Raw genomic sequence first — 22,106 nt, 5'->3', positions numbered from 1 at the left:
CGACCATAAGTATCAAAAAGTGGGCAGTGGCCCAATTCCTGGAAATCCTGGCCCTTTCCTAAAATAGCTGGAATCCTCCTCCCACTCATTAGCTTATGAAATTACCCGCTCCAGTAAAAACTGACAACCCCATACCCTGGTGCCTTTCTCACCTTCTGAGATGGCTGGCCCAGACTCTGTCTGTGGAGTGTGTTTCTCTCTAAATAAATCCACTTCTTACCTATCACTTTGTCTGTCACTGAATTCTCTCTGTGATGAGACATCAAGAACCTGAACTTCATTAAGTCCTGAAACCAGGTGTGTGATTTCAGTTGGAAGACTGTGGGTTTTGGCTGCGTTTGAGTCCCAGCCGTTTGGGTTCAAGTCTCAATCAGGGTTTTGGCCGGGATCAAGTCCCGGCCCCGTGGGTTCAAGTCCCAGACAGAGGTGCACGGTTTCAGCCCCAGTCTTCCCCAAAAGGAAGGTGACCTTGCCTGAAACAATCCACTCTTAGCTAGAATAACTTCCTTGCCCCGCCTCCTTTTGCCTGTAAAAGTCTTCCCTTTGTACAGCTCCTCGGAGCTCCTTTGTTTGCCAGATGGGAGGCTACCCAGGTCATGAATCGTTGAATAAAGACAAATCTTCAAATTTACTCAGTTGAATTTTGCTTTTTAACATACTCATCATATGCCTCTCCCTGGAGCAGGGGCTCTGGAATCAGACAGGCCTTGGTTAATATCTTGTCTTCATCTCTTACAAGCTGTGTAACTTTTAACAAGTTATTTAAAGACTCTGGGCTTTAGCTTTCATGGGAGGTGCCCAGGTTTTGAACTGAGTCGGTTTCATAGTTGAATCTCAATTCCTAATTAATAATTGATTTAGAAGCACTACATCAACTGAAACAGTGGATCAATTAACTCTAGAACAGTCTTATTTATTCATTAAAGTCTCCTAAAGACCTGGGATAGGCCACATCCTGTGAGCCCACAGTTTTATTGGATGTGACTAAGAAAAATAAAATGACATCAAAATGGATGCCCTTTGGTAGTTGAAAACTAAAGTCAGGGTTGGTGCCATGAAGAAGTGGCAATTGAACCACTTAATCACATTTCTTTATCAGATTATCAGATTATTCTTTATTTGTAGTGGTTATGAGAGGATTCCGCCTTGTTTTTCCTGGTTGCCTTGGGAGAGAGTTGCTTACTTTCTCTGTGGCTCACTTTATCATCTGTAATTGGTAGAGTAAAAGTTTAATACCAGCCTCATGGTGATGTTGTGAGGGTGAGCTGAGGGAGGATGAGACAAGTATTAAGTGATGAGTAATGGCCACCATTATTCACACCCTTGGTGGGGTATAGACCAGTGAGATTTGGGAGCTCACTCCAAAACTAGAGTGTGGAAACTCAAAAGGCTGGAGTGGCCCTCGGGCCCTGTTTATGTGGAGCCGATGGAGACTGCCGAAACTCATAAGAAGTGGCTAGGGACTTCCCTGGTGGCGCAGTGATTGAGAATCCGCCTGCCAATGCAGGGGACATGGGTTCGATCCCTGGTTCCCGAGGATCCCACAGGCCGCGGAGCAGCTGAGCCCGTGTGCCACAACTACTGAGCCCACGTGCCGCAACTACTGAAGCCCACGTGCTGCAACTACTGAAGCCCATGTGCTGCAACTACCGAAGCCCATGTGCTGCAACTACCGAAGCCCACAAGCTCTAGGGCCTGCGTGCCAGGACTACTGAGCCCGCGTGCCTAGAGCCGGTGCTCCGCAGCAAGAGAAGCCACTGCAATGAGAAGCCCACGCACCACAACGGAGAGTAGCCCCCACTCTCTGCAACTAGAGAGAAGACCAGATGCAGCCAAAAACAAAAAAAAGAAGTGGCTAAAGAGAAAATTTCAATGGGAGTTCCCTGGTGGCCTAAAGGTTAAGATTCCAAGCTTTCACTGCTGTGTCCCGGGTTCAATCCCTGGTCTGGGAACTGGGATCCCACAAGCCACGTGGCCACAAAATAAAAAAAATTTCAGACATCAGTTTATGCAGGGAGGTGCTGGTAAATGTTTTTTATTTGTTTTTAGCGGTACGCGGGCCTCTCACTGTTGTGGCCTCTCCCATTGTGGAGCACAGGCTCCGGACGCGCAGGCTCAGCAGCCATGGCTCACGGGCCTAGCCGCTCCGCGGCATGTGGGATCTTCCCAGACCGGGGCACGAACCCGTGTCCCCTGCATCGGGAGGCGGACTCTCAACCACTGCGCCACCAGGAAAGCCCAACTGGTAAATGTTTTTAACAACCAGGGTGTGTGTGTGTGTGTGTGTGTGTGTGTGTGTGTGTGTGTGTTGATTTATAGCATTTCTGTGGTGTAGATACTTCCACCATGGCCAATGTCTAACTACCAACATAATGTCACTGAACACAGAGTTGCATAGTATTTCTACCAGATAGATACAATAACTGTAAATATCCTCAAGAGAAGAAATACTATAGTAAAAAGGAAGTGATGAGTTTTGAGTCTTTTAATATGTTTTATTTAATTGTAAGTTTACATAACTTAATTTTTAAAAGTGGCTATGTTTAATAACTGGCTGACAAAATTCCTGAAAGTTTAACGATTGGTTCTCATGAGCCTGTATAAGCTGGCTGCAGCCACCACTGAATTAGCCCACGTGTCCTCATTTGGATCCTGTTATCTTGGACAAATAGCATTCGTGTTTAAGTTCAGGACCTGGCAACCGGACAAGTGCTAAGGGCAGGTTCAACGTACTTCTTAAGGACTGGTACTCGTTCCCCTGGTAACAGTGTCCCTTCCCCCAGGACACAGCCCAAAAGGTGACCTTTTACTTCCCTGGCTCTAAACTGTTTATCATTCTGACCCACCAGCACCTCCCCCAACTTCAGGGCAGACTGTCTCAGGAATGCCTGGGACATGCATGTAGGGCATCATGGCCGGCCACCTGCTGAACCCACGTCAGGTGCTTACAAGGTCAGCCAGATGGCCAGAAGGAGAGCAGAAGGCCTGAGAAGGAGCTGCCGGCTCCTGGGCTCTCAGCCCTATGGCATCTGCACTGTTGGGCTAGGAATGCCCTTGGCAAATATACCCCATTGGTCCACCGCCCTCCTATGTTTCAAAACCTGGATCCAAACTACCATTTCTCAGTTTAACCTCACTTCTCCCCATTGCTTCTCTACCCCTGCAAATAACAGAGCAATAATGTTGACAAATACGGGCACTGGGTGCTTGTTCTAGAATTATCCCCCTTAAGCGTCATAACAATCCTATGAAGTAGGTACTATTCTTATCCCAGTTCTGTGAATGAGAAATCCAAGACTTGGGGTGGTGTGCTCATTTGCCCACAGTCATAGGGGAAGGACCTGGTGTTTTTCCTTTCTCCCTCAACTGTCTTCCTTCACGTGGTAGCCTCAGTTCATACATGCTTATTTTGCATTCTTCAACATGTTGCTTCCTCCTAAATGTTCTCAGCCTAGGGACGGTGGTGGAAGCCATGGGTCTGAAAAGATTGCTCAAGGAGAGAGTGTGCTGTGAGGATGGAGAAGAGGAGGGGAGGAGGGAGCGGTGATGAGACCCTGATGGGCATCTACACCCGAGGGCCCCTGAGGAAGAGGAGAGCCAGAAGGGCTGTCACAGAAAATGTGAGATAGCCAGGGGATGGACCGCAGTGCAGAAGTTACAGAGTGGATGAGGAAAGGAGCACCGAGAGGTGTCCCCTGGATTTTGCCGTCCAGAGACATCCGTGACCTTGGCAGGGGCCGTTCCTCCATTGCTCTGCTGGATGGTGAGGAGGCTGCAGCAGGGAAAGCAGGAACTCAGCAGGTGGGTTGAGGAAAGGCTGGGAGCTAGTAAAGTGGGTCAGCCAGTGTAGACCTCTCTTTCAAGATGAAGGAAGCAGCCTGCGCGCTGCGTCGACCTGGTGCCTCGGCTTCCGCGCCGGGATACCGGGCTCGGGTTCCCTGGTGGGATGGTGTCGCGGTGCCAGGTGACGGCCTGGAAGATGAGCTGGTTTCTACAGGCACCCGTGATCTTTGCCCTTACTTCTCAGATTGTTCGTTTCTAAGAAGACAAGTTTTCAATTTAAAAAGGAGGAGGGAGCCGTGATGGTTGCTGCCTGGTGGCCTCTTTTTCCTCTGACGAGTGGGAGGCAGAGAGCGAGGGGGATGAATAGTCGGGAGCACTAAGGAGGGTGGTGGAGTTTATGACAACCAGTTTGGGAGAATTGGAGAAGGAGGTTGGCAAGAGGTGAGCTGAAGTAGGAAGTAACACATGTGCAGGGGGACAGTCCCCACAGGAGTCCTTGCCCAGCACCACAGACAGGCTTCTTTGTGAATGCTGGTGTGTCTAGCCCTTAAGCTCATTAAGTTCATTCCCCATCAACTTTCTTACTGCTTTGGCCACCAGGAGGGGACAGTCTCTCCCGATACTAAGGACAGTTCACTGTGACTCCCAGTAAGAACGTCATGAGGGTGTTTCTGGATTTCTTTCCAGAAAGTTTACAAGGAGAAGCCAGTTGTCTGTAACCTGGAAAAGGGCTCTCACCAGACATGGAATCAGCCAGCGCCTTGTTCTTGGACTCCCAGCCTCCAGAACTGTAAGAAGTAAACGTTATCTGTTTCAGCCGCCAGTCTGGGGTAATTTGTTACAGCAGCCTGAGCTGACTGGGACAACATGCATAGTAACCCCATGCGCAGAATGAAGAAGTGAGTCGTTTTGCCCAGAACAGAGCAGGACTTCCAGCTCCAGATCAGTGAATTTTCCACCGTGTCACGGGAGGTACTGCAAGGTGCCGTGTTCTCCCAAAGTCTCCCCTCACTTAATTAAATAGAAAATGTGTCCTTGGAACTGGCCTCCCTGGACTCAGCATAGATATAGGAATTCATCAGAAGCATTAGCCGTTTTCCTTTGAACCAGATTTACCTCTTCAGTCATTTAAAGCTGAGTTTCATTAGGAGATAATTAGGTTTCCTCTCTGATCAATTGGTGGTGGTTACACAGAAGGCCCACCTGGAAAAGTTCTGTGATCAATTAGCCAGGTCTGCCGGGGGCAAGGCAGAGGGAGAGTTAAGACCTGTGCACTAAATATATGCCCAAGATGGTAAGAAGTGGAATCAGTGATAGACATTAGGATTACCTTTGCAAAAATCTCAGAAAGGAAAGAGATGAAAGATTCTACGGAAGTCTAGGTTTGTCAGTCTCCTGGGTGAATGGTTGAGGGTGGTATGCTTGCCGATTGAGAAAGTTTATGTCTATTTGGGGGAGTCAAGGCAAGGGTGTCCAGAAGGGAGAAGCACAAACAACAGCTCTTGGAGTTTGGACACCCCCATCCCCTCCCCCATACCACTCCCACTCTGCCCCCCACCCCAACCTTGAATTCAGGGTACAGTGAGCAGGGCAGTTACCAAGATTCCTGGGCAAAGTTTCCTCTTGGCACCCAGACCTGAAGAGATCAGAGAGGCCAAGGGTGTGTTGAAATAGCCTGACAGGATGAATGCTGAGTTTGTCTTCCTGGCAGCGGCAGGCACAGGATGTACCAAATACAGCCTGGTCCTTTGCTCTAGATACAAATGAATCTAGATTTTGTGGGGCCTGAAGCTTACACAGTTGGGTTGGCTGGGCAGGGGATTCTTTTTAAGAAAATAATACAAAATTAGGTAGACCCCTTGGAAGGGGCCTATGTGAGTGAGGGATCCTGAAGCTTAAGCTTCAGAAAGGGGTATGTGTGGAGAAGAAAATAAAATAGTATGAGGAGATAAAGCATAAGGAAGGAGAGGCTACTCTGGACTGAAGTAGTCAGGAGAGGTTGACTTCTGAGCCGCAAACCAAATGACAAGGATCTGTGCGAAGAGCATTCTGATCAGAAGGAACAGCAAGTGCAAAGGCCCTGAGGCTGAAACGGTCTTGGAATGCTGGGACCAGGAGATCAATGTGTCTGGCGTATGGTGAGCTAGGGGAGAGGGATGAGTGGTGAGTTCAGAGGAACAGGCAGGGACTGGTTCACATTGGGCCTTGAAGGCCTGGTAAGGACACCATTATTCCAGGATTGGTGGGAGGCTTTTTTTTTTTCTTCAATATTTATTTATTTGGCTGTGCCGGGTCTTAGTTGTGGCATGCAGGATCTTCATCGCAGCATGCGGAATCTAGTTCCCTGACCAGGGATTGAACCCGGGCCCCCTGCATTGGGAGCACGGAGTCTTAACCACTGGACCACCAGCGAAGTCCCTATTGAAAGCTTTTAAGTGAGGCTAAATATAAAAAGAGCATTCTGGTGGTGTGTGGATAATGGCTTGCAGAAAATTCTAAAGAGGGTAGCCAGTGGAAGGTGGAGGTGTGTCAGCAGGACCTGGTCCTTCCAGGTCTGACAGTCAGGGGGACAGCCACTGGGACAGAGGGGTGGTTCCTCCGGTTTCCTCTGAGGCTCCCTCTGACGAGCCTCTCCCAATTACTGTCACTCACATTGACCCCACAGAGCAGTTTGGGAACAAAAGGGCTGCTCTGTATCTGCACTGCTGGACTTCATGGTCTGGACAGCTTCTGAAGTCCTGGGTCGAACCCATGGGATAGAGACAACCTCAAGGTACCCTTAGCAACCTCCAGGGACCTCAGGAGTGAGCACCCTTGTTTCCAGAACATCTGACAGCCACGTTTGGGGTGGAAGGGAAGGACGCCCCCTGAGCACCCCGCTGCGGTCTGGCTGGGACAGCGGTGGCCATATGCCCTCTCCTCCGCCTCCAGAAGGCTGATCTCCGTGGGAATCTCTGAGGTGCTCCAACTGTAGAAACATGCCACACAGGGGAAGAGGAAGAAGGAATTGTATTGCTGCAGGTGGCTAATGAATAGGTCTGCCCTGGGGCCAGGAGGGAAGGAAATGTGGAGTGGGAAGAGAATCTTCAAGCCAGGGAAGGAGGGGGGCCGTGGGGGCCTGCGGAGCTGAGCATCAGTGAGTATGGCGTGTGCTTGGGAAGCCTTGGCCTCTCGCAGGTTCCTCCCCTCCCCCACTGAATCTGCAGAGACTAAGGGCCTCCCTGGACAAGGCCAGGACAACATCTTTGCATGCCCTGGAATCTAAGACAAGAAACCAGTGACTTCCCTGGTGGTCCAGTGGTTAAGACTCCGCACTTCCACTGCAGGGGGGCACGGGTTCGATCCCTGGTCAGGGAACTAGGATCACGGATGCCCAGCGGCACAGCCAAAAATAAATAAATAAAATAAAATATTTTTTTTAAATGTTATCTTAAAAAAAAAAGACAAGAAGACAATCAATATGGTAGCCTAACTGTTTGGGACTTGGGAATGGGAAGACCCAGGAGGTGAAGAGCTGGTTTCCCGGTGGAGTCTGCTGCTGGAGTGGATTTGGGTTTGATCACCGAGTTTGAGATATCCAAACAAAGGGCTTGGGGCCAGGTCAGAGTGATTCTTAGGGGACCAAGAGGAAAGTGTTTGCCCACAGTTCAAGTAATGAGAGGAGATACAGAGACAGAGAGAGGGAGAGAGGGAGTTAAACTGTAAAAGAGGAGGTAGAAAAACACCTTGATAAACTTGAGAAAATGGTTAATTGGTCATGGGATCCCAGCAGACCTCTCTGAAACGGAACAATAGTTCGGGTGTTGCTGGGGATTCCCAGAAAAAAACCAACCAACCAACCATCAAACAAAGAAACAATGGAAATAAAGATGCAGACGTGAAGAATGGACTTGAGGACATGGGGCGGGGGAAGGGTAGGTAAGTTGGGATGAAATGAGAGAGTGGCATGGACTTATATACACTACCAAATGTAAAATAGATAGCTAGTGGGAAGCAGCCGCATAGCACAGGGAGATCAGAACGGTGCTTGGTGACCACCTAGAGGGGTGGGGTAGGGAGGGTGGGAGGGAGAGGCAAGAGGGAGGAGATATGGGGATATATGTATACGTATAGCTGATTCACTTTGTTATACAGCAGAAACTAACACACCATCGTAAAGCAGTTATACTCCAATAAAGATGTTAAGGGCTTCCCTGGTGGCGCAGTGGTTGAGAGTCCACCTGCCGATGCAGGGGACACGGGTTCATGCCCCGGTCTGGGAAGATCCCACATGCTGCGGAGCGGCTAGGCCCGTGAACCATGTCTGCTGAGCCGGTGCGTCCGGAGCCTGTGCTCCACAACGGGAGAGGCACAACAGTGAGAGGCCCGCGTACCGCAAAAAAAAAAACAAAAAAACCTACAACTCAACAACAGAAAAACAAACACCTGATTAAAAAATGGGCAAAGGTGGGACTTCCCTGGTGGCACAGTGGTTAAGAATCCACCTCCCAATGTAGGGGACATGGGTTTGATCCCTGGTCCGGGAAGATCCCACGTGCCGTGGAGCAACTAAGCCCATATGCCATAACTACTGTGCCTGTGCTCTAGAGCCAGCAAGCCACAACTACTGAACCCACATGCCAAAACTACTGAAGCCTACGCACCACAGCTACTGAAGCTCTCGCACCTAGAGCCCGTGCTCCACAACAGGAGAAGCCACCACAATGAGAAGCCCAAGCACCGCAATGAAGAGTATCCCCGTGCTCACCACAACTAAAGAAAGCCCACGAGCAGCAACAAAGACCCAACGTAGCCAAAAATAAATAAATTAATTATTTTTTTTTAAAAAGGTTTCAACCACAAAAGAAAGGGGTGGGGGTGCAAACGACTTGAATAGACATTTTTCCAAAGATAGTATGTAAAAGGCCAGTAAGCACATTAAAAAGTTGATCAACATCTCTAATCACTCGGAAAATACAAATTAATACCACTTAACACACATTAGGCTGGCTACTATTAAAAAGAGAAGAAAAAAAAATGTGGGTTTGGATGTAGAGAAATTGGAACTCTTTTTTTTCTTCTTTTGGGTGCACCGCATGGCTTGCAGGATCTTAGCTCCTGACCAGGGATGAACCTGGGCCACAGCAGTGAAAGCGCCAAGCCCTAACCACTGGACTGCCAGGGAATTCCCAGAACTCTTTTTTGTTTATTGAGGTATTAGTTGATGTACAGTATTATATAAGTTTCAGGTGTACAACAGTGATTCACAATTTTTAAAGGTTATATTCCATTTATAGTTATTTCAGAATATTGGCCATAGTCTTGTAGCTTATTTATTTTATACATAGTAGTTTGTGCCTCTTAATTCTCTACCCCTATCTTGCCCCCCACTTCCCATTGGCAAGCACTAGATTATTCTCTATATCTGTGAGTCTGTTTCTTTTTGTTACATTCACTAGTTTGTTGTATTTTTAGATTCCACATATAAATGAGATCACACAGTATTTGTCTTTCTCTGACTTATTTCACTTAGCGTAATATCCTATAGGTCCACCCATGTTGTTGCAAATGGCAAGATTTCATTCTTTATGGCTGAGTAATATTCCATCGTATATATATACTACATCTTCTTTATCCATTCATCTGTTGATGGACACCTGGGTTGCTTCCATATCTTGGCAATTGTAAATAGTGCTGCCATGAACATTGGGGTGCATGTACTTTTTCAAATTAGTGTTTTCATTTTTTAGGATATATACCTAGGAATGGAATTGCTGGGTCATATGGTAGTTCTGTTTTTAGTTTTTCGAGAAACCTTCATACTGTTTTCCACAGTGACTATACCAATTTACATTCCCACCAACAGCATATGAGGATTCTCTTTTCTCCACATCCTGATATGGAGATGCCATTCTAACAGGTGTGAGGTGATATCTCATTGTGGTTTTAATTTGCATTTCTCTAATGATTAACGATGCTGAACATCTTTTCATGTGCGTGTTGATCATCTGTATGTCTTCTTTGGAAAAATGTCTATTCAGGTCTTCCACCCGTTTTTCAATCGGGTTGTTTTTTTTTTATGTTGAGTTGTGTGAGTTGTTTATATATTTTTGATATTAATCCTTATCAGTCATATCATTTGCAAATATTTTCTCCCATTCTATAGGTTGTCTTTTCAGAAATTGGAACTTTTATGCACTGTTGGTGAGAATGTAAAATGGTACAGGCACTGTTGAAAATAGCATGGCAGTTCCTCAAAAAATAAAAATAGAATTACCATATGACCCAGCAATTCTGCTTCTAGATGGATACCTAAAAGAATTGAAAGCAGTGTTTGAAAGAGATATTTATATACCCATGTTCATGGCAGCATTAATCACAACAGCCAAAAGATGGAAGCAACCCAAGTGTCTACTAATGGGTGAATGGATAAACAAAATGTGTTATATACAAGGGAATGTTTTTCAGCCTTTTTTTTTTTTTTTGGTATGCGGGCCTCTCAGTGTTGTGGCCTCCCCCGTTGCGGAGCACAGGCTCCGGACGCGCAGGCTCAGCGGTCATGGCTCACGGGCCCAGCCGCTCCGCGGCATGTGGGATCTTCCCGGACCGGGGCAAGAACCCGTGTCCCCTGCATCGGCAGGCAGACTCTCAACCACTGCACCACCAGGGAAGCCCTATTCAGCCTTAAAAAGAAAGAAAATTCTGACACATGCTACAACATGGATTAACCTTGAGGACATTATGCTAAGTGAAATAAGCCAAACATAATACAGTATGTTTCCACTTATATGGGGTACCTAGCGTAGTCAAATTCATAGACAGGAAGTAGAATGGCAGTTGCGGGGGCTGGGGGAATGGAAAGTTATTGTTTAATGGGTACAGAGTTTTGGTTTGGGAAGATGAAAAGAATTCTGGAGATGGATGATGGTGATGGTTACAAAACAAGGAGGATGTACACCTAGAAATGGTTAAGATGGTAAATTTTATGTTATGTGTATTTTACTACAATTTTTTTAAAAAGTCCCTTCCCACTGCCATTCTGTCCCTGCCACTGGGAATTTCTCACTAGACACATAACTCCTAGGCTGAGACTCCTGCTCTTGTGTTCTGGCCCCTTTTCATTTTCCTGACCTTCTCCCCTGTCTTCTCTCTTTTGGGGGTCCCTTTCCCCAAGTTCTTGTTAACGACCCCTGTAAAGCTGTTTAGCTCCTCACGCGTTTAACCATGCCCTGGCACCTCCCCTTCCTCAACCAAAGTGGCTGATCCAGATATTTTCGAAAACAAAAACTGTTCTCACCCTGCTAAATGCATTGAAAACGTGGCCTCCTGAGAAACTGAGTCGTCCAAGTCCACAGCTGAGACTCCATCTTCTCTCCACCAGCTGCCAGGACGTGGGTAGACCTGGGGGCCCCAGGAGTGAATTTGTCAGAGTAAAAGCTGCTCTGGGCAGCCTCTTGGCAGCCTGCTAACAGCCCCTGCTGGCAACATTCCATCTGTCTGAGCATCACAGCTCAAGCCTCAGAATTCAGGGCCTGAGGAGAAAGCAGAGAATGATGATGGCAAAGAGGGATCCCCAAACCCAGGCCAGGTGAACTCAGTGCAGGATGCAGAGGTGCTTGGGGACCACAGTTGCAGGGGTGACAGGAGGTGATGGAGGACTGGACCTCGAGAAAGTCTACACCTGCGTGTGTGTGTATGTCTGTGTCTGTGTGTGTGTGTGCGCCCATGTGTGTAGACATCCCTGGAGAGGTCTTGGGGGTGGCGAAGATTAAAGGAAAGACCGGGAGCTCTCCCAATGGGTGAATATGACAAAATCCTGCAGGGAAACAGACAATGCATTTCCAGGCATAGATCTCCAAAGCAGAAGCAGGAGAGGGCCCCTGAGAAGTCTTCCGAACAAAAACCGCCACTTGATAAGTGCTTACCAAGTGCCAGGCGCTAAACACTGATAGTAGCTTCAGTTACTCCTGCTACATGCCAGGCAGGCCCTGTTCTAAGCCAGCTGTCTAATAAGCATACAGTGCCAGCACATATATAATTTAAAATATTCTAGTAGCTGCATTTTATTTTATTTACTGTTTAAGAAGTACAAACAGGGGACTTCCCTGGTGGCGCTGGATAAGACTGCACACTCTCAATGCAAGGGGGCCTGGGTTCGGGAACTAGATCCCACATGCATGCTGCAACTAAGAGTTCACATGCCGCAACTAAGGAGCCTGCCTGCCGCAACTAAGACCTGATGCAACCAAAAATAAATAAATAAGAAATACAAACAGAAATTAGTAATATGTATACCTAATGTACACATGGGTGATACCCAAGGGGAAAATTAGTAACTGCTCTGTATTTTAAAAAGTTTTTTTTTAAGTGAAATTAACTGTAAAATATATTCTATTTAATCTAAAAGATGCAAAATATTAATTATCAGTGAGATGTTTCACACTCTCTTTTCTTATTAAGTCTTCAAAATCCGACGTGAATTTACACTTAACGGCACATCGCAGTTTGAAGGAGCCACATTTCAAGTGCTCAACGGGTGCAGCTGGCTGATGGCTACTCTACTAGACAGAGTAGTTTAGATATATTAATTCTCAATATATGTACTTTAGATACATTAATGCACTGAGTCCCCATCATCATGCTTTTGTAATCCTCATTTTACAGAGGGCAGAAGCACTTTGCCCAAGGCCACCCAGGAGGAAGGTGGCTGAGCCAGGACCTGAACCACCAAGCTCAGCAAGTGTGGGCTGGGGATCTGGTCTCCTAACCGCTGTGCTGTGCTGTCACCATTACGTGTCTCATCTCCCTTAGGACTTAAAGAAAAAGGCTGCCTGCTTTTATTCTCTCTGCTTTACAGAGTGGGAACTGAGGATAAGAGAGCCTAAATGGTCTTGCCCTGTAGGTGGTCCCAGTGGGATCTGAACCTACGTGGAGCGAAAACTTGGGAGACATCACCTCACACTGCAGTGCATTCCAGGGAAGGAAAGGGTGTGGCTACCTGCATCCCACACTGAAGGTTAAATCCGCTTTGAAAAGTTCAAAGGAGGGACTTTCCTGGAAGTCCAGTGGTTAAGACTCTGCGCTTCTACTGCAGGGGGCATAGGTTTGATCCCTAGTCGAGGAAATACGATCCCACATGCTGTGCAGCACAGCCAAAAAAAAAAAAGTAATTCCTGAACCTTTGCGTTTCTCATGACCAGCGATAACCTTCAGTGTGAAAATTTGAAAAGCCAAGAGCTTGTATTATTGCCATATCAAAGTGCCAGAGACTGGGTGGCTTAAACAACAGAAATTTATTTTCTTATGGTTCTGGAGGCTAGAAGTCCAAGATCAAGGTGTTGGCAGGGTTGGCTCCTCCTGAGGCTTCTGGGTTTGCAGATGGCCATTTTCTCCCTGGGCTTCCCTCTATGAGCATCTGTGTCCTAATCTCCTCTTCTTATAAGGACACCAGTCATATTGGATTAGGGCTCACCCTAATGACCTCATTTTCACTTAATTACCTCTTTAAAAGCCCTGTCTCCAAATACAGACACATTCTGAGGTACGGGGGGTTAGAACTTCAACTTACAGATTTGAGGGACACTATTCAGCCCATAACACATGTGTTATATTTCTGTGATTACCAAAGCAACATATGTTCACCATATAACATTTGCAGAGATTAAGACACTAAGGTAATAATCTCTGCAAAGATCATTCTTTTTCGTAGTTTTTTGTAAAGTATATAAAGTGAAAGTGAAAGCCTACCCCTTTGTCTCCACTTCTACCCCCTCCTCCCCAAAGAGCACGACTGTAATAATGAGGGGCACATCTCACACCTTTTCTGGGCTTGTACAAGCTGCTGCCAGGAATGGCCTTATCCGAGCATCCCTACCTGGTCATGCCATGTTCTACATGGTCACCTGTTCCTGGAGAAAACATCCCTTGTGCTGGAGGGTGCTGTGGGTTAAATCTTTGTTCGCATTCACAATGATTCTATAATTGTATTGTAGGAGGTATACAAACTCTTCATTATTAGAGCTTAGATTTAAAAGGAAATTGTATAAAGAAGGCATATGAGGATAAGGGAGACCTGTCGGAATAGCTTCCGTAAGGCACTGAAATGTTTTGTTTTTAAGGGTGTGACTGGGATTTTTTTTTTTTAATTTTTATTGGAGTATAGTTGATTTACAATGTGTTAGTTTCTGGCACTGAAATGTTGACTGTGCTTGACCTTAGGTATAGGGGGCAGTATATTATTTTTCCTTACTCCTTCCTACTTAGCTGGATTTTCTACATTTTCTTAAATGAGTTTATATTACTTTTTATAATGGAGGAAATAAACAACTGTAATAGAATACTGCCAGGGAGAACAATGAAAAGGAGCTTTTAGTTCTCTTCAGAGCAAGGAGATGAAAGAAAGAGCAGGCCTGCTGCTAGATGCTGGGGGCGGAATGCTGGAAGGTGGGAACTCATCAGGCGATGGGGCCTTTGCCTTTCAGACCTGGAGGAGAAGTGTGTGTGTGAGTGAGTACCGTCGGGGAGGAACTAGCTCTTAGCTAGTCCAAGGTGGGTTAGAGAGTTTGTAAATGAGCTCCTGGCTCCTTGAAATAATGTTCTTTGGCCTGGACTCATTATATCCCCATCACTGGGCAATGGGACTCTGAGTCACTGCCTGTGGTTTTTGAGATATTACAACAGAAAATGAGCTGGAAGGTTGGAGAGGGTCAAAAGGCCATTCCCGATGTTAAAAGGAAAGAACGTGGAGACTTCAAACATTGAGTCAGAGGGCTGAGCAGGAATAAAGAGGTGATTTGGCAAGCCCCAGAAAAGGAAGCAATGATTCCTGAGAGCCAGAATGGGTTCACCAGCCTCAGCTCCACAGCACCCTTGGCTTGAAATGCTAGATGCACATATCCTTGGGTTCAGCAGGTCTCCAAATAGACTTCTTGTTGTAGTCTTGTAGTGGAGAGGGAGAAGTACAGGGTAGATACCAGTATAAATCAGTCGGACGGTAGCAGATTGAATTATCAGAGGCCCCAAATCAGTGGACTGATTGATGTCAAGGTCTGTGTTGAAAAGCTCTGGGGACTTCCATGGGGGTCCAGTGGTTAAGACTCTGAGCTTCCACTGCAGGGGGTGCATGCTGCGAGGTGCGGCCAAAAAAAAAGCCTCTGTCCTGTTCAACATTTTTAATCAATTGCTAGGGATTGGGGTACAGCAGAAACCAAAAAAGACACACCCCTGCCCTCATGGAGTTTATAAACTGGTATAATCTATTCGTTTATTAAGGAAAATTTGTTTTTGTTTTAAGGAAATATAACCACTTCTTTGACCTCATTGAGAGACGTATATGTAGCTCATGTAGCTATGCATTCGTAGTTTACAGGACTTTGCTGCCCAACAGGTGAGACAGGTCACAAATCTCTGCACTCAGGTAGAGCCTGCAATGCCCTAGAGCAGTGTGACTGGGCAGCGTGTCCATGCAGGTGAGACACAAGTCACTCCCCCAGGCGCAGCCCCGAGCTGAGGCTACTCTTTCACTCACTGCAGGAGACCCCACTGCCTGTCCAATCAGCAGCCATTTCTCACCCCTTCCTTTCTAAAAATGCCACCATCCTCCTGCCTCTGGTTTCCACCTCTCTTCCCTGTATCCATATGCCTCAGTGAACGTTGCCCCCACCCCAGGAATGACCCCATTGGCCTAAGGAGAATCCTATGCCCCTTGAGGTGATTGGTTCAGGAAAGGACATGTGACCCAATCTGACCAATGTCCTGAGGGGAGGTCCAGGGAAAGGGGTAGGGTGACTTCTGGGAAGTTTTCTCCCTCTTAAGAGAAAGCCACAGTGTACCAGTTAGGAATGTGTTCATCAGCAAGTAAGAGAACACACCCCCCACCACCCACACCCTGACAAATAATAATTTAAGAGTGAAGATATTTAATAAGCTGTGTACAAACTCTGGAGGTAGGTGGTTCCTGGTGTTGGTTTAGTGGCTCCAATAATATTAGGATCAACATCTCTGTGACTGTCTTTGTCTTTCATTTACGGTGTCAAGAAGGCTGCCACTCCAGCCATTCTGTTCATGTTAAGGCAGGAAGAAAGGGGCTATGCCAGTGACACCTGTGCTTTTTCTGACCAAATCTTTCCCAGAAATTTCCTCGTACTCTCCCACTTTCGTCTCATTGGGCAGGACTATGTCCCATGGCTGCTCCTCACTGCAAAGCAAACTGGGAAAGTCAGTTTTTAGCCCTTCTTGTCCAAAGAAGAAACAGGATGGGAATTCCCTGGCGGTGCAGTGGTTAGGACTCGGTGCTTCCACTGCAGGGGGCCGGGGTTCGATCCCTGGTCAGGGAACTAAGATCCCACAAGCTGCACCGCGAGACCAAAAAAACAAACAAAAATAAAGAAGAAACAGGAAAGGGAGAAGGGGGTTGGAAAGTGGAACTGGGTTAGCTACAAACAGAAAGTGACAAACCTAATTTCTGAACATCTCAATGTCTAGAACTGCTGCTGCCATCTTGGTTCCAGCCTGAGCAGGAAGCAAGCACTCAAAAGGCCAGAGCAGAGAGATGGAAAAAACCCTGCATCCAACGTCAACAACCCCAATGGAAAGTGAGAAAAGTAGGTGAAGACAAAGTTCACAGAAAAGGAAAAACAAGTAAGTAGCCCTTAAGCACAGGAAAAAATGCTCAACTTAACTCATAGTAAGAGCAATTAAAATTGAAATAAGACTGTTATACCACTTTTCACCTATCAGATTGGCAAAAATCCAAATGTTTGACAATACATTCTGTTGGTAGGGCTGTGAGGAAGCAGGGACTCTCATGCGTGAAGGGCAAAATGGCACAATCTCCTGTGTCAGGGAAGGAGTGAACAAAGGAACCCATGAACTGGGGTCTTTATGTCCTCACTGAGATGCTGTATCAGCTTACCTGGAAACCACCCTCTCGTGGGACTTCCTATTAAATGACACAATAAATGTTCTCACTGATGAAACCAGCTTGAGTACGGTTTCTGTTACCTAGAGCCAAAACTATCCCAAATGATGTCCTGCCCCCCACCCTGAGCCCAGGAGCAAAGTTGTTCTGTCCAGAAGCCAGATCACAGAGTCTAATTGGGTCATTCAGGGACTGGCCAAATCCAAACAGGTACAGGTCCAAATGCTGAGGTCATCAATGACAGCAAAATCCCCCCCAGAGAAAGGGCCACAAGCTGTTCCAAAAGCGGTGGGTGGGCAACTGCCTAGGGTAATATACAATCCTTACGGTCATGAGAGGGGGCTGCAGCCTGAGTGGTTAAAAGGCCTGATGGAGGGGCTTCCCTGGTGGCGCAGTGGTTGAGAGTCCGCCTGCCGATGCGGGGGATGCGGGTTCGTGCCCCGGTCCGGGAGGATCCCACATGCCGCGGAGCGGCTGGGCCCGTGAGCCATGGCCGCTGAGCCTGCGCGTCCGGAGCCTGTGCTCCGCAACGGAAGAGGCCACAACAGTGAGAGGCTCACGTACCGCAAAAAAAAAAAAAAAAAGGCCTGGTGGAATCCAATGTAGAGATGATCCTAAAAAGTTGGAACTTGAGGTGATAAGATGACTACCTTGGGCTTTCTTGATCTGATGTCTTCAGCTGTTTGGTTCATCTGATTGTCTTTATTTGAATTTTTTATTCACTGAGCAACTTTCTAGTTCCTGAGGATTTCCAAACTGTGTGGCAATTCTATACCTGACTAAAATGAATCAATTAGCATTTGCTTTGTCTTTTGAAATATTACTAGTGAAGAATGGACAGACCCAGTGGAATCTCTCAATCCTCTCGCACCCAATATTCCTCACTAATGACCTTCCTGGTCTGAGATGTGGTTAAAACAGTTGACTCCTGCCCTCAAGCTACACCACTTCATGTATTGCATTTCATAACCCCTGACCTCTATACTGAACCCAATGACTGGAACAAACTTCCAGGCTATTCACAGTCAGCGTGCATGGCTACCACCTGTAGTGTACTACAGCCCCATCCATGTATAGGCCTGCATCAGTCCTGCCCAAGTATTCACTGCCATGAGAATACCTGGCTTCTGGGATTGGGAGACTTCATGACTCTGGGGATCCAAAGAACTTGGTTGGCTCCCTTCTAGGACGGAGGCAGGACAAAGGCATAATCAGTAGAACCTCACCGAGGTTGTACTGCAAGGGGTACTCTGATGCCCCTAGGAATAGCCCTGGGTTGGCTAGAGGCAGTAAGAGGTGTACATGTGGGCCAGGTATCCCTGGTAGTGGTTCATGTTTGACCATGTGGCAGCCCAATGATAGGAGCAGGAGGGTGGGAAGGAGTATGGGGTCTTTGGCAAGGATGGAACAGTGAGAGGAGGTGCCAGGTAGGCCACCATGCCTTGGAGGCATAATGGTTGTATCTCCAAAGTTGTGTAGATGCTGGCCTCCTTCTTGACAAATATTCAGTCCCAGAAGGCCTCAGTCTTCGGGCCTGATATTCTTCCAGACTCCTCTCAGACCATATTTCCAGCAAGTGTCCTGCCATCAGCCTTCCACCCACTCTGAATACTGCTCTCAGCACATTTATGTTTAGTTTATACCCTGCTGTTAATTTGTGATTGTTTGCAAGTTGTGTCATGTGTGTATATCCTGTCTAAGGTAGATACAGCCCCTGAGATCAGGATCTGTCTTGTAGTTTTTTTTTTAATCTCCATTCTCCTCCTCCACAAACACTACCACCAGCAATAACAATGAGCACCTAATACAGGGCATTACGTATTGTAGACAAAAATGCTTGTAAATAAGGTAATATCACCAATGCTCAGAGGTTTGCCCCCATTGCAGACAAACACTATGCAGGTGAAAAGCTGAGTTTTCAAAGCTGAGAAATGTGTAGAGAGGAGCTCTTTACTCTCACAGATTATTTTATGAATGAGGTATCCACTTGCCCTGACAGGGCTGTGAGAATCACAAAAGAAGTGGAAGGCATGTTCCATAACCTCACGGAACATATTAACCTGGGAAGACTCTTCACAGAACTGGAAAATACCTAAAACAACAATTTTCAGACATCCCATCCTCCTGCTTTAGCAGATAAACGTAAAAGAAATTAAAGTCAGAAAAATTTGCTTTGGCGTTGGAAAATCTGAAATAGCTTTTTCTAGAAGTCTTACTATGAGTTTCCTTGAGATGTCAACCTAACTTATGTGATTTGTGTTTTCAGCTTTTCAGAAATGTATTTCCTTTTTTAAAACTTCCCTAAAGTAAAGTAAAAGTGTAAATATGTCGTAGTCCAGGAAGACCAAGGTGCTGATTGTCTCCTGGCCACGAGGGGGCATGGTCTCCCTAGTTCTGAGCTCAGGAGCCGACTATGGTGACCCCAGCTGTGCCCAGGCTCAGCCTAGCTGGGACTTCAAGCCCCTCCCTGTAGCCCAGGTCAGGGTCTCAATGGACACCAGACCTCTTCTCCTTTTTGGGCAGCTCCTGCAGCGGGTACATCTTGGGTGCGGAAGGCGACGAGCAGTCAGGCTGGGAGGAGATCATGTTTAAATTACAGACTGGGCAGGAGTGATGTGCTGGCAGCTTCACCCAGGAGCCAGAAGGGCGGTGGTGTCTGGGGCATGACCTTGGGTAGCTGGGTTGCTGGTTAGGGTGTTGAGCAGAGCCTGGCTGGCGAGGCTGAGAGAGCATGCGTGTGGCAACCACAACAGAGGTGGGGGCCCCACGGGGCCTGTGAGATCCATTGTCCTGCCTGGCCAGCTCCTACGAGCCCTGCCAGAATTGGGACTGTGTGGTGTGGCCCAGGCCAAGTCCACACTTTTCAGCAAGGTCCTCTGCGGTCTGGCTTCAATCTGCCTTCCTCAACATTGCCTTCTCTAAAAGTAGCTCTTCTCCTGCCAAGCTGAATGACCTGCTCTTCCCCCAAATGACTTGCACTTTACTTCACTCACGTATTCATTCACTTATGCATACCATGCAATAAACATGTATTGAGGAACTTCCCTGGTGGTCCAGTAGTTAAGACTCTGCGCTCCCAATGCAGGGGACCCAGGTTCCATCCCTGGTCAGGGAACTAGATCCCGCATGCCGCAACTCAAAAAAAAAAAGAGATCCCACGTGCCGCAACTAAGACCTGGTGCAGCCAAATAAATAAATAAATATTAAAAACAAAAACAGGGACTTCCCTGGTGGTCCATTGGTAAAGAATCTGCCTTCCAATGCAGGGGACGCGGGTTCGATCCCTGGTCGGGGAACTAAGATCCCACATGCCATGGGGCAACTAAGCCTGCACAACACAACTACAGAGCCCACGCACTCTGGAGCCCATGCACCACAACTAGAGAGAGAAAGCCTGCATGCCACAACTAGAGAGAAGCCCGAAAAGATCCTGCATGCCTCAATGAAGACCCCGTGTGCCACAGCTAAGACCCGACGCAGCCAAAAGCATAAAGAAAATAAAGAAAATAATTTTTTTTAAAAAAGATAGGATCTTTACATGTATTACCTCATTTATTCCTATTTAAAAAAAAAAAAAAAAACAGGACTTCCCTGGTGGCTCAGTGGTTAAGAATCTGCCTGCCAATGTAGGGGACATGGATTCGAGTCCTGGTCTGGGAAGGTCCCGCTGAGCAACTAAGCCCGTGAGCCACAACTACTGAGCCTGCATGCCACAACTACTGAAGCCCGCACGCCTAGAGCCTGTGCTCCACAACAAGAGAAGCTACCGCACTGAGAAGCCCATGCACTGCAGTGAAGAGTAGCCCCCGTTCGCACCTAGAGAAACCCCACGCGCAGCAACAAAGACCCAGCGCAGCCAAAACTAAATAAATTTATTAAAACAAACAAACAAAAAAGCAAAAACAAAAAACAAAACGTACTGAGTGCCCGCTGTAGCCAGGCACCATGGAGATACAAGACAATGCGCCTTCACGGACAAGAGTCTTATGCCTCCATATCTTTATTCATGCTTTTCTCCCCCTCACTCTCTGCCTGGCCAGATTTTACCATCCCTCAGTGACTTCCTACAACCTCCCCAGCTCCAGGAAGTCCCTTCTGATTACTCCAAAGTGAGGGAAAGTACTTAGTCTGTCCCATTCACTGTTATATCCTGAATGCCTAATACTGTCCCTGGCTAGGGGCTCAGTGAATGTTTGTTGATTTGAATGAATCAGGTAATCTTGTTTGTCTCTGCCGTCACAGCCCAGGTTGCCTAAAACTTTCACTTGGCAAGTCATCAAGTCCTGCCTGTGACATCTCTCCTACTGAACTGCTGTGTTTATTACCACACAATGCTTGGTGGCTGGGTTAGGCAGGGCTCTTAACTCCCAACGTATGGGAAGGAGCTTATTGGCTCATTGAAACACACCACCAGCAGATGGGCAGGAAGGGTTGAGCCTGCCTTAGGGATGACAGGAATCTGAGATTATCATGTCAGGACACCCTGCTACTCATCATGGCTTCTCTCTTTGAGGTCTTCATCCCCTGTTTTTTGCAAACAGGCTTTCTGCATCCAGAAAATCGCTGTCGTTAGTCCGGATTTATATCCTTCGAGCTCACCAGTCCAAGAGGAACAGGATTTTCCTCTCCAGCTCCAATTTTGAAATCCTGGTAAAAGCTCTGATAGCCTTGTTTTTCTGGATCACATACCCTTCTCCTGGACCAATCACTGTGACCAGGGGCAGTGATGTAGACTGATTGGCAGCCCTTACATGAATGGCTGAGTTGGACCAGAGAAAGAGCAGTTTATCCCCCAAAAGATGATTGAGACAAAAAGGCATGGCCCTTGGGAAGAGCTGGGACCACCACCCTGATGTGTATCTACAACAGTGGTGGTACCTATGTTTTCATGTATATTCCCTGTTATTGGGGGTAAGAAGCATTTACTGATACAAGAACTTGAAAAATATTGGCTGATTTATAGGAAAAGGAGTTTAGTGTTTTGTCTTGTTTTTGGCTGAAATCCCTGGTGGATCTTCCCTGGTACTTTGCATGAGCCTACAATTGTCCGTCTTGCTGCCGCTGCTGTGGGTGGTGTCGTCTGTCCCAGGCTGTGGAACTAGAGAGAATCCTGGTAGCCATGTTATGACTTGAGCTGTCACTTCTGTTTTTCCTTCTGAGAAAACCTTCTAAGCCCAGCAGTGTGCGTAATACTGGCTTTTTGTCTCAAATGGGGAATGGCTCTAAGACTGGTTTTTCTATTTGTGTTTCTTTGTTTATTTTGATAGAAAGCAAAGATGGCAATTTTGTAAAATGGCACCTTCCTTGAATGGTCTCAGGAATGGGGCCTTTTCAAAAGATGAGGCATGCCTCTCAGGAGAGCATCAGGATTTCAACAGCCCTATTGCGTAATGTCATTGTACCTATTTCTTTGATGAGGAAACTG

At 46.9% G+C, this 22,106-nt stretch overlaps 1 long non-coding RNA gene across 1 annotated transcript in view; it reads left to right on the top strand.

Moving 5' to 3' along the window:
- LOC117195990 (uncharacterized) overlaps window positions 1-19,832 on the top strand; it is a 32,004-nt gene extending 12,172 nt beyond the window's left edge. The window contains exon 4 of the long non-coding RNA XR_004475930.2: window positions 16,246-19,832. This is a non-coding gene — a long non-coding RNA (uncharacterized LOC117195990). The remainder of the gene's footprint in view (window positions 1-16,245) is intronic.
- Window positions 19,833-22,106: the final 2,274 nt, after the last annotated feature.

The sequence above is a fragment of the Orcinus orca genome, chromosome 2, assembly GCF_937001465.1.
Source record: "Orcinus orca chromosome 2, mOrcOrc1.1, whole genome shotgun sequence".
NCBI classification, from domain to species: Eukaryota; Metazoa; Chordata; class Mammalia; order Artiodactyla; family Delphinidae; genus Orcinus; species Orcinus orca.
The sequence above is the reverse complement of the archived record's forward strand: the minus strand, read 5'-3'. Positions and strand labels throughout refer to the sequence as shown.